The sequence below is a fragment of the Cataglyphis hispanica genome, chromosome 1, assembly GCF_021464435.1.
Source record: "Cataglyphis hispanica isolate Lineage 1 chromosome 1, ULB_Chis1_1.0, whole genome shotgun sequence".
NCBI lineage: Eukaryota > Metazoa > Arthropoda > Insecta > Hymenoptera > Formicidae > Cataglyphis > Cataglyphis hispanica.
In genome coordinates, this window is record NC_065954.1 from 18,532,741 (window position 1) to 18,545,274 (window position 12,534).

General features: G+C 40.1%; 1 protein-coding gene across 1 annotated transcript in view; it reads right to left on the minus strand.

Annotated features, from left to right (window-relative positions):
- LOC126858795 (protein Tob1-like) overlaps positions 1-12,534 on the minus strand; it is a 172,371-nt gene that overhangs the window by 157,558 nt on the left and 2,279 nt on the right. The window contains exon 2 of the mRNA XM_050609411.1: positions 11,727-11,926. The gene's annotated coding sequence lies outside the window, so the exon portion shown is untranslated. The remainder of the gene's footprint in view (positions 1-11,726; positions 11,927-12,534) is intronic.

Consider the following 12,534-nt stretch of genomic DNA (forward strand, 5'->3'; position numbering starts at 1 on the left):
TTTACTCCCTTTCAATATTTGATATGCAAAGGCACAAGCGGGCTGTAATTATAATATTAATATAAAATATTAATATATTTCGATGAGAAAATCAGAAACGATAGACGGTCTCGTGACATGAAATTCTCCGTTCGCGGATATGCTATTGATTTTTGAACGAGATAAAGACGCAAGAAGGTCCATTCTCTCACATATCCATCCGCAAAGTCGGGCCGATTGTTCGCCGATCTGTTCCGACGCGTATATATTTCTCCAGTAACGAGAACACATTCATTGATATTGTATGAAGAAGACGCTCTCGGTACGTGTCCGACGCCACGATGGCGGTGCAGTAAATGCAATTACTCCGCGACCGTCTCAATTACCGATCTGCGTCAGCAATTGTAACGGAGAGAATGATGGAGCAGGTGTCACACACACATACACACACTCATATACACATGTACACACGGTACAGACCGACGCGATCGAATGCAAGATAAAATAAACATTTTATTTTATTATACATTTTTTTATAATCGATATCAAGGACCAATTATTTTCTTCAGTCGAAAGAATCGAGACAACACTTTGCATCAAAGTTATCCGTGCGCGATATTAATTTTAACGTAATCCCGTGTAATTACCTAATGAAGATCGGTATTTTGCAGAATATTTGTTTTGAATATAACAAGAGAGATTAATGAGCCCGCGCCGTTTGTCGATGCGCGCTTACTCGAATTTCTATCGCGCGATACGAACCGTCGTGTGACCATGTAGCACCTACCAATTTCACGAACCCGAGAAGATCAATATTACGAGGTACGCGCGAGAGAAAAGGAGAGAGAGAGAGAGAGAGAGAGAGAGAGAGAGAGAGAGAAAAAGAGGACGGCGATTCGACGGCCGATGGGAACGGAAAACGGAATACGTTCGTTCTCTCGCCCGTTAGCCGCGAAGGGAAAAAGTCACACGGCGCAACGTGAAGAGATGAATATTCTCTTCATGCACACCACTCGTAATTCCTCCGCGGCCGTAAAAATTCTAGTACCGTACTCGGCACAATTCGCGGCAATATATTCACCGTGTGTCGGTTCTGTTGTTTCACTCTGCAGAAAACGTTAATTCCGCGGCGCAGTATAACAACATTCTCTGACGACATTCGAGATTACGAGAAATCTTTCAGTGACGAAAAATGTATTCTTCAACAAATCTTTAAAGCAATAATTATAATTGTATAATAATTTTGTTAAATATTAAATATTAAAATTATGCGGCTTAAATATTAAAAATTCAAAAAAAAAAAAAAAATATTAAAAGTACCGATTGCACAGATTAATTTTAATTTTAATTTTAATTTTTCCTACAATTGGAGAGAGATGGTCAGAATTAATCAACATCAGGCGTCAACAGAATTATATTATTTTATAATGGCATCGTTAATCGCATACTCGTATCGTTTATGTAAAGACAGAACCGATATAAAAGCCATGGAGTGCCGATAATATCGCATAGATTATTTCTCGCAACGAAGATGGATGATCCAAAGAACTGTGGCGGGTGTCGTCCTCGGGTCCTGGTTGGCGGAAATTGCGCCCCGGGGCTGGCAGTGCGGATTTAACGTTGTTTTGCCCTGACCTAGCTCTCTCTCTCTCCCCATTCCCGACAGGAAGGTAACGCAGCAGCACCCTCTGCTTACTTTTCAACCCCATTCAATCCCTGTCTCTCTTTCTCTCCTCCATACTCCTGCTCCACCTTCTTTCTCCCAATCTCACGTCTTTCGATATTATTATATTATTGTATATAAGTCTTTCGCACCCTCGCACTTGTCCGCGCCACATGTACGTACGTGCACATTCAATGGGATATCTTTTTCTCGATTCCGCTCCTCTCCACTTTCCCCGAAAGTTCACAAAGCCGTACCCACACACGTCGTCGTCGTCGCACCAACGAGCGAGCGGGATCTTAATCGTTTACGGTACCGGGACCTTGAATAGGATCGCGGAAGCGTGACTGTTACAATTTACAACGACCGTATCAGAATCCCGCCCGGGGGTTTCCTTTCGCCACGGAAACCCTTTTTCGTTACGCGTATCCGTTGACATAACATTTCGCGTTAAATCTCTCCCGTCGCGTATCTCGGCAATAATAGATTATTAGAAAAAAAAAAAGATTATCTTTTGTGGCGCGAATTTTTCTTTAGGCAATCATCACAACGAGCTCCGGTTATATAATGTCGCAGAGAAAATGTTCAAAAGAATGTTTCGTATTCGATAACTTGATTTTTATCTTCTAAAAAACCACGAAAAAAAAGAACAGAATAATTTTTGTCGCCGTATATATTTGGTAAAAGAATTTCTCATGAAAATATTACTTTAATCTTCTGTTACATCTCGACAGAATATGCTTCAAGATTTGATTTACATTAGGTTTTATAATATTTTATTTTCTAGAAATATATAATTTTTGAGATCCCTCTCTTTATCTCTGTCGCGACATTTCGCGCGCGTACACTGCGTCGCCATGATAAAAATGTAATTTTTGCAATTCGACCCCCGGCACCTGGCATGAACATACATACATACATACATACCATCGCGAGAGGGTGTTTCATGCAAATGAAGTCGAGGACACGAACGAGCGTACAAAACGCGTGCGATCGCGTAAAACGGAGGAGCCAGATGCAATTCCCGTTATATCGAACGGGCCGAATTAATAACGGTCAGCTCCGATTGTTATCGCCGAACGATAACAATCGAAATGTAAATTCGTCACGCGAACATGTCGAAAATACTCTTGCATCGGCCCATTTCGCAAAATAATTATTATTCTCGTAGCGACATTTCGTAATTTTGCAATAAACGCTGCGAAAGAGCCGGATCTCCGATTAATTAATGCGAATATTATAAAGGTCGGAAGAGAGAAACTTTAGCAAATATAAAGTAATAAAGCGCATTATCTAGTTACTTCGTCCTTCGTGCTTTTCTTTAAACGAATTCCGTCGCTCGCCTCTTATTAGGATCGTTAATAAAAGTTCTCCCGTGGAGGAAGGAAACCTGCGATTAAGAAAACAAAAATAAAATAGACGAGAGAGAGCCTAGCTCGTAAAACTCGAGAAGATTCGCAACTCGATACGAAACATAACACAAGTTAAATAAAAGAGTATATTTCGTTATTTAACCTTTTGCAAAATACAAATAAGCGAGAATTCATAATTAAAGGCGAGATTTCCGTACTACTTTTACAGTTGTTTGTTTGCGAGAGATGCCATTGATAATCAAATGAAAGCGTAATTGCGATGAAATCTTTCATGACGCAACGTTGTAATACAATAATTATACTCGTTGAATAGCAGCGAAATTAAATTCTACTCCAAATCGTAATAAATCATTGTCACGTCGACAATATAACGCGATGTACAACACGATGATGCGAAATGGGAGGTGATTCAAATGGGAAATAAATTTGTATTTGCAAATTAATAAGATATTATTCCGCCAAATCAATGCCGGTAATGGTTTACGCTCCGGAATCCAGAAAACGGAGATGAATATACGCGAGATGTTGCCGTAATTTCCCCGATATCGAGATGGAATTCGAACGCATCCTGCGGACGCAACAAAAGCGAGGGAACGCCATCGCAGGCCATTCCCGTTACACCCCCCCCTCCCCCGCCGTTACACAGCTTTTCTCCCTCCCGCATCCACGGGTGTGGTGGTGACAAAAGGGAGGTAGAATCGAAGCGAAGTACCTGAGCGGTGAATTTATTCGGGGCCCCGCCTAGCCCCGGCTCGACGCCGTCGCTGAGAATGCTAATGAGTTGCTGCCGTTCGTGTCGGCAGATTTACGTGAGAACCGATGCACCGGCGCGTTTATAAATTGCACGACATCCCGCCGCGAAAATTATAATCGCTACTGCTTCCGAACGATCAAGCTCGACAGAATGGAGCGTGGCCTGCAAGTGTGACCTTTACAACGAATCTTTACAAAACTCCATCTATAGTAGATTAATGACGAGGAATGACCGAAGAAAATTAATGACGGTTGTGCTTTAGAACACGTTAGAGTACAATAATTTATCATTAATTCCATCGACAAATACATAAGTTAAAATTTTATATTATAAATTAAATTTTGCTCAAGTGGTAAACGAAAGAAAATGGCACATCATATAAATATTATTTTTATCTCTACTCTGTGAATGATAACAGAAATTAAGTAAAAAAAATATTATTTAAAATAAAAGATAAAAATATTTATGTTATTTTTCACTGTAAAATAATAATTATATATTAATTAAAATCTCATCTAAAATTGTATTAGTTAATTTTATGAATTAAAAATTATTTCAAAAATTTGTATTTCTGCTTAAAGACTACAAATAATCGATAAAATAATTATTTCTCTTGTCATATGAACGGTAAAATAATTGAATTTTGTTTTCGTGAAAATGTATACGCATTTATATTTCTCTCTTACATCTCTTATAAATCCGTTTCTATTAATTTTTATTTTATTTATTTTATTTATTTTTTTTTTAATTTAACATTAAAAATAAACTCGCTATTTTTAAAATAAATAAGCGTTTGACATTCCTTAAATTATTTTTCATACACATTTGAAATAATATTTACAATAGACATCACACGAAATATAAGATACAATATCTCAAATCAATGCAAATTTTTTTCAAAGTTTTTTATCATATTATATATTTCAATTAAATATAAATTTAATATATTCTTTTAAAATTATTCCAATTAATAATTTTAATTATTGCATTTTAAATATATTTTTCCAATGTATTCTCGTAATACATTCAGCAATAGTTGGAAATTTTTTCAATAAAAATACTTACAGTTTGAATGAATAATCAATTAAAACTTCTCGCCATTTTAATTTGTAATATTTTTATTTTATTATTGATTTTTTTTATTAATATCAAAATAATAAATATATCTAATCCCAGTATGTGTTATAAATGTGTTATAAATAGTACAGTTCGTGTTATATTGGTTGTTGATTTTAAAACAAGTTTTTACATGCTGCAGTTAAAAGCTCTCGACAATAGCAACTACGTATAACAAAAGGTATAAGCTTTTTACGGAACGCGCAAAACTGAATTTTTGTGGTTTCAGTGTGTAAAGAATAAAAGTCACTATGTTACGTGACTGCGTGTACGCCGAGGACAGAATGTAATATTTATACTAGCAATTTCACTCACAATTTCAAATGAGGAGATTACGCTGAAAATATGACGGTAAATCGGTTTTCAACGACGCTTTTCTCAATTTTTACTCGTCAAGTATTTTTTTTTTTTCTTTTTTTTTTCAAGTAAGTTTTGTTTTCTTCATCGCGATCTTTTAGCGATAATATAATGATAATATAATATTAATAATATTTATAATTAATAATATAATATTAATATTAATGTATAAAACTTGTGCAATTTTATGTACAGAAGAGATTCCGCAGTGAAGAACGCTGTAGTTTCATAAAGATACCTATGCCTGTTACGTGCCTATGGTTGCCGATCGATAACGGCACAAATCGTGGCCACGAGCTTGAATTGTGTAGCGCAGACGATCATCGGATTACCAAGGTACGTCGGGCTCTCCATGAGGAAGATTACATATATTCAGTCTACAAAGTACATAGACCGACGTCGAATGTTATGCATACGGATCGTGTGCCGCCATTACGGAGTTTCCCTTCCTCCGATCGTTACAGGACGAATATAGAGCGCTGCGAGCATGTCCGAAGATAATGTAATATCGTTTTACGTGATGAGCCGAAATCCGGCGAACCACGTGAGAATTATAACAAGGCGTTCCAGTCGGGACTCGCAACCTACTTTCCTGTTTCGCTCCTGTTTCGCGAGTCGAGAAACTTGGTGTAACGTTATTTTGCGAAATTATCTCGTATTATTACCAAGAGGTTCGAGTTGCTTTTGACTCGGTGTGTTGACACGATGAGTACTTGCTACTTATTGTTAGTTGACGTATGTCAAATATTAAGCTCAAGTAAAGAAACATCAAATATTTCGTAAGACTAGACTTCTTTCTTTTACTATGAAAAGACATTTATTTGTTCATCGCGTGACAAAGTTTGCTGCTCGAGTCTAATCTCTTTCTCGCGAATTGCTTCTCGCAAAGAGTATATACGTTACGGTATATAATTCATCGAGTTGAATAAAAAAAGCGCGTAAAAGACATCGAGAAAAAGCGAGAGAAAATTAATCCGTCGCGCGGACTTTTCCCATTCCCCTCTCCCTTGCCGCTCGCACCTTCCTCCCGTCTATCTCGTTTGCGCGGAGAATGTCGGCCGTAATAACTTTGCGACTGCTGGCAACGACAGAGCATTTAGGCCCCTGAATATGCAATGGAAATTGCTGCTCCGCGACCGGCGCGACGTCGTCGTTCGCACGTGAACAGAACTGATGAAATTGCGGAAAAAGCGCCGATCTTCCGGTGATTTCGCGCGGAATGTCCTAGAAACGCTCCATCGTTTCGCATCGATTTCCATCTTCGCCTTTTCATCAGACTATCGTCTGCTTTATCATCACGACGAGCATGTCGCGAAATGAAAATCACGCGACACAAAAAAGATGTTAATTTAATTTTTTAAGATCTGCCGACAGAGATAGAGAGGAAAATAATAAAATGATAAAAAAATAATTTTATTATTTTAATCATCGTTTAATCGATCGATGAGTCGATCTATCTCTTTTTCTCTTTTCCAAAGAGATGAGATTAATTAATGTTTAAAGTCAATCGATTGATTAAATGCTTCCTAAGAAGAAATAGAGTTTCGATCGATTTTATATTTTCTAAGATTTATAATTTCATCATAATAAAGAGGAATATTTTTAACGAAGAGTGTCGCGGAAAGAGAAGGTTAAAGGCCAGTAGCGCGCGATTCCATCTTCCGATATTATTGGAAAAAGTACGTGTTCGGCAGCCATTCCGCAGCTACGAATCAACCGTAGCAACCGAATCGAACTGAAACTACAAGACGAATCCGCGCGATTCCGACTTTGTTCGATGTCAGAGCGATGTTTTGCATATGGAAATTGGCCGTGCCTCGGCGCACGGTGTTTGCGCCAATCCCGACATGGCACCGCATGAATAAAATAATGTAACTTCCGGCACGGAAACATCATCCATCGACCATTCCCCTTCGCCTTTGCCGTAAGACTTCCGACGGGCCTCCCTTTCACCTCTCGAGGATTCACCCCGCCCTGTAATGTATCGCCGCTCTATCGTGCGGCGGAGTCGTCGTCTTATCGGACCGAGTCGGAAAAGTCGCCGCCTCAAATCGTTTTCCAATTTCTCTGGACGAAGAATCTCTTTTTACGGCGCGTAAAGTTTTTGGGTCAGAGATCAATTCGCTCGAGCGGAAGGGACGGACGAGGGGAAATAGAGGACGCGGGGCAAATCTCGCCGAGAAAATAAATGTCGCACACATGTTCAGTTTATTATTTTATATCTTGCAAAAATTTTTAGATAAATGTCCGCGATTCCACGTGCCCTTTGACGTGTATTACGCGCGTCTCTATCTTTCTATCTAAATTCATCTCTCTTGACTTTTTTCGGCCTCTTTTCTCTTCCCCCTGCCGCCCCTCTCCCCCCCCTAGGTCCTTTCCCCCTTTTCCTCCTTCACGCTCGATGAGAACGACGAGGTACGATGTTGGCAATCAGCGCACATTAACAAGCCTTAGAGGACATCTGGGCTTTCGCTGGGATAGGGAACTGGTGCACTGGCACGGCGAAATGTCAAGAGTTCGCTGTGGCTGAAGCGAGAGCTGCCTCTTCCCGAACGCGAGCGAGAGTGAGAGAGAGAGACACGGGATGGTAGATGGAATGGGGATAGCGAGATAGAATGAGGGAGAGAGACAGGGAAAGAAAGAGAGAGAGAGAGAGAGAGAGAGAGAGAGAAAGAGAGAGAGAGAGGGAGAGTCGCAAAGTGGTAGGAGGAGGAGGAGGAGATTTCAGCTGCAACTACTACCTACGGCTCCGTAGCTGGGATGCTGGATGAGAGAAGTCGGTCGATAGAGCTCCCGGGCTCTCTCTGTTCCCTCTTCCCTCTCGGGCATTCCATCTCTCTCTCTCTCTCTCTCTCTCTTTCTCTTCATTCGTCGCTCTGAAGGACAGAGAGCACGTTTGTTGCGAGTTGCATCTCGCTTCGACGAGAACCCACCGACCGACCGACCGACCGACCACCGACGGACAGATGAATGGACGATCCGACAAATGGCGCGAACTCTCGCTTAGCAAAGTAGAAGAACTGCAACTCGACTGAAAGAAGCCGCCCATCGCTGACCGGGATACCGCGATTAGGCTCCTTACACGAGAGGGAAAGCAGGCCGAAAAGAAGGACTCTCTTTTAAACCCTCGGATAAGTCGAAGAAGCGATAAAAAATAATCGAAGCTTGAAACGCGAAAAAATTAACGATGTAACGAAAAATGAGAAAGGATCGAGTACAATTGTTTAAACTAAAAAATTTTCAACAACGTAACATTTATGGCGATAAATTTTCGAAGTGTTTGCAAAATTAAAAGAAACTAATTAGTATTACGGATTTAAAAAGAAAATTTAAACGTTAAATAAGGCAATTAACTTGATTTATGTTTTGGTATTTCGCGTTTAATTAAAAATCTAAATGCAATCTTTGCCTCCCAAATTGAATGTCGCAACCACGGGCAAACTTTTTGCGCGAAATATCGCACCGTACGACCGCCGTCTACGATTTCATACCAACGGCTTGATTATGCGGCTTTAATCAAGTGAAACAATCGACCGGGGAAGCTTGAAGAACAGTATAACAGGGAAACACGGGCACCCTCGTTAGATTGTCGCTCGTTAATCACAAAAAGCTGTTCATTGTTCACGACAGGGAAGAGGGAGAGAGAATCTAGGAGGATCGGCCCGGAATTCGCGCGCCGAATCGAAACGCGAACTCGGTCACGACTTCGAATCATCAGTCAATGAGCGAGCGCACGCATCCGCCTGATCCGCCATTGTCCCCGCGAGGCGATTGATCGTCTCGCGCGACCTTTAATTAATCAAATCCGGACAGACGATGGACCGGGACAAGATGGTGGAGAGATTTATCCCTTCCGCTAGAAATCCCACGCACACCGGAAGGATCATCTCTCTTTGCAAGAGACCTTGATAACCGAACGATCGTATACGCAGGGAGCATTAATTTATCCAGGCATCTTTTAGGGCATTAGGGAAGTGCGAACGAGAGAGGGGGGGAGGGCTTAACTTAATGATCGCCGCGGGATAAACACATTAGAGATATCGGCATTAGACTAGTTAAGTCTTTTCATTCACGGCAAAATACATAAACAACTACAGCAAAGTCCGCGTTTCCTTCAAATTCCCGTCTTTCGCCGGCCTTGTCCAAACTGCTGACCCACATCAGCGGTAATCCATTTAATAAGATTACGTATCCCCAGCTTTGCCCGTATCGCTCGAAAATCTATCTCAACCGGTCTTGTTTACAGCCTTCATAAAGCATGTCAAGCTAAATAAATTTGTACGCAGACCTCTTTTAACAAAAAAGAGGAATAATAAAACTGCTGCAAACCGCTCTGCTTAAATCGTGCCAGTGCCCTTTTCGCAAATTAAATTAAATTACATTAAACCTTATATGTAAATTGTATTACATATACATTCAAGATATCAAATAAAAAAATCTAAAAAATCATCCAAAACAAAGAAATAAAGACAAGCTTCTTTATAAAAAAAAAGCAAAATTTTTTATATTAATATTGTAAAACGTAAAATTATATTTCGTCCAATTTTCGTAAATGGTCTGTATAGTTTAATTACTTGATCAAAAGAGGAAGAGAGAGAGAAAGAGAGAGAAAAATATATTTTTAGCAAGAAACCGTCGAGACATTTAATTAAAAAAGTCGCATCGTGTACCACTACGTGACATTTAATTTCTTTCTGAGCAATTAATAATTAATTTCCTTGCGCTAATTATATGTGAATAATATTAATATTCCTAACAATTATATCTCATCTCCATAACACTTGTAATAATAATAAATTATAGAAACTTTGAAGCAGAGATATAAGCTAATAATAATAGTTTGTATATCATACAATAAACAGGAAACTCTCAGAAAAAATAAATGGATGCACCTGCATTATTGACGCAACGATTATTGATTTGACGATACAACAGTAAACATATTTTTCACGATTGCCGCGAGACCCGAGTGAATTCATGCATCTATCGGCAACGGCATAAAGTTAATAACAACAATTTTTCGAGCCATCACGAAAGACGCGCGTCCGTAAACAACACGTCGGTATAATAAGACAAGCAACATCGAGAATCTCTCCGTGTATTAATTCGCTTCTCGGATAGAGTTTGGTGCCGACCGGGAGAGCGCGCGCGGAAGTCTCTGAAAATAAATTGCGGTAAACAGCAATGAATCTCGGTGGTCGCGCGCGATTGTCCCGACGAAGTTGCGTTCCGTTACATTTGCATCTGAAAGCGCGGATTTCGCGATCGTACATCCGCACGGACCGCTGTATGACGTCGCGGTGCGCGCCAATTTATCTTCGGCGATTTTGTACCATTTTTTTTAATTCCGCTCTCCGGAATTATCGCAAGAGAACCGGATTTTCTTATCGAAATTTTACCTAGAAAAAACGAGGGCCGAAGTAATTCTCGCGCAAGAGGATCGGATCGGCCTCTATCTATAAGAGAGATTCGTTAAACGCGCGAGGGGAAAAACCTTTCATTAATTTTGACAACATCGTAAAGATTCCTGTCAATATCCCGTTATTTTCGGCATAATGGAAACATGACTAAGCTTATTATTACTCTCGCATTATCTCGCTCTCTGGAAACTTTCGTTCGCGTTGATATTACACCTAATTGTAATATCCCTCCCCTCCCCCCTCCCCCCTCCCACGGTCGGCATTCCCTGCAAAACCGCGCGCCCGGAAATTTCTGCGCGGCTACCGTGGTCTACCGCGCTGGGTAATTGCAGAAATAGACTTACGAGTTTCCAACTTATCGCGGGATTGCGCGGCGCGAGCTCAAAGGAGCTAAAATGTAATATTTATAACGAAACGGACGTCTCTCTCTATTCGAAGCGAAGGACGTTCGTAATCGCTTTGAGGGCGCGCGACAGACTTGTTCTCTCTCGTCTCGTTGCAATAACGTAACGCGAAAATTTGCCGCATGTGTATCGCTCTATTTTTTCGCGCAGGAATGTTAAACCTGGCGTTGAAAAAAAAAAAAAGAAAATCTCGTCGTGTATAAAATACAAATTTCAATTTTTATTCTTCGCGTTATACGCATCGAATGCATCAGTAATGACGCTTTTTTCTCGCGGCATCGAAAAATGCAAATTCATACGATTTTCATAAAATTCAATATTGAATACACGAGCAAAAGTGTCGGCAAATCGCCAGGCTTTGTGTGAAATAACGTATTGAAGCTTTCTATGGGAAAATGGGAGGGACAGAGGGATTCCCCTTTTAAAAATAAAAAAAAGAGACAGAATCAATCTTCTCGCCGATAACGCGAGAAAAAAAACGAGCGGTAATATATTTAAAGAATTCCGTTATATAAAAATTTAAAGATCGAGCGTGACATATTCAGCAAATTATGGCCGAGCTACTAACAGTTTCTGGGCAGGTGATTATTTTGTTTACCTCTCGTTAAAAAAGCGTGCAAATGAGAAAAATAATTCAAGCGTGATATATAATACACTCACCAATCGTTGCACTATTGCCGCGTCCGCTGATTAACCAATTTACCTTGATTAATATCAGTTGACATTTCCGCACACGTGTCATCCCGCTTTTATTGTTGTTCACATGGCGTCGACGTTGACAAGTTGACCTTTTATAAGACGGAGAACCGCAACAAATCGACGTCAGCGCATTCTTCCTTTTAATCCGTGTGCTCCGCAACCTGAAAAAAAGGGGGTTGATCCCCCCAACTTGTATTATCAAGATGGCTGTTGCTTACGCTCGCAAAAGAGTGTCGTGCTAAGCACGTAAAGCAAATTAGCTCCAGAAGCTAATTGGGTTAGCCGGCGTATCACCGCCTTCAACTACCCCTCGCCCCCTTTGCAGTCACCCCGCCGCTCGGATGGCTTGATGGCGGTGTAAGTGCGATACGTACATTAATTTCTTTGTTAACCGTTTACCCCGAGCTTAATTTCCCTCTAAAAGCCTCTCGTCGACCGCTCCGCTTCTGTTGCTGACAGCGGTTATAATAATAATGACGATGTGCTGACGCGGGAAAGGAGCAGTGCCATTAATTAATTGCTTGTAGAAAATTTTCCTTGATAGTTATCAAATTTTAGCGCGAGGCGCCGAATTTTTTTCTCACTATTTTTTTCCTCGATAATATTTATCTTCTTAATTAACTCTATGTGAATTTTTCTTAAACGTTCATTCAATAACCGGTCACCGTAGGAATAACTTAAAGACAAATTTCGTTTTTACATTTTTCGATTTTAGCTTTCCACACATATGTATTATCCTACTAACAATAACCGAAAAAATTATATATTT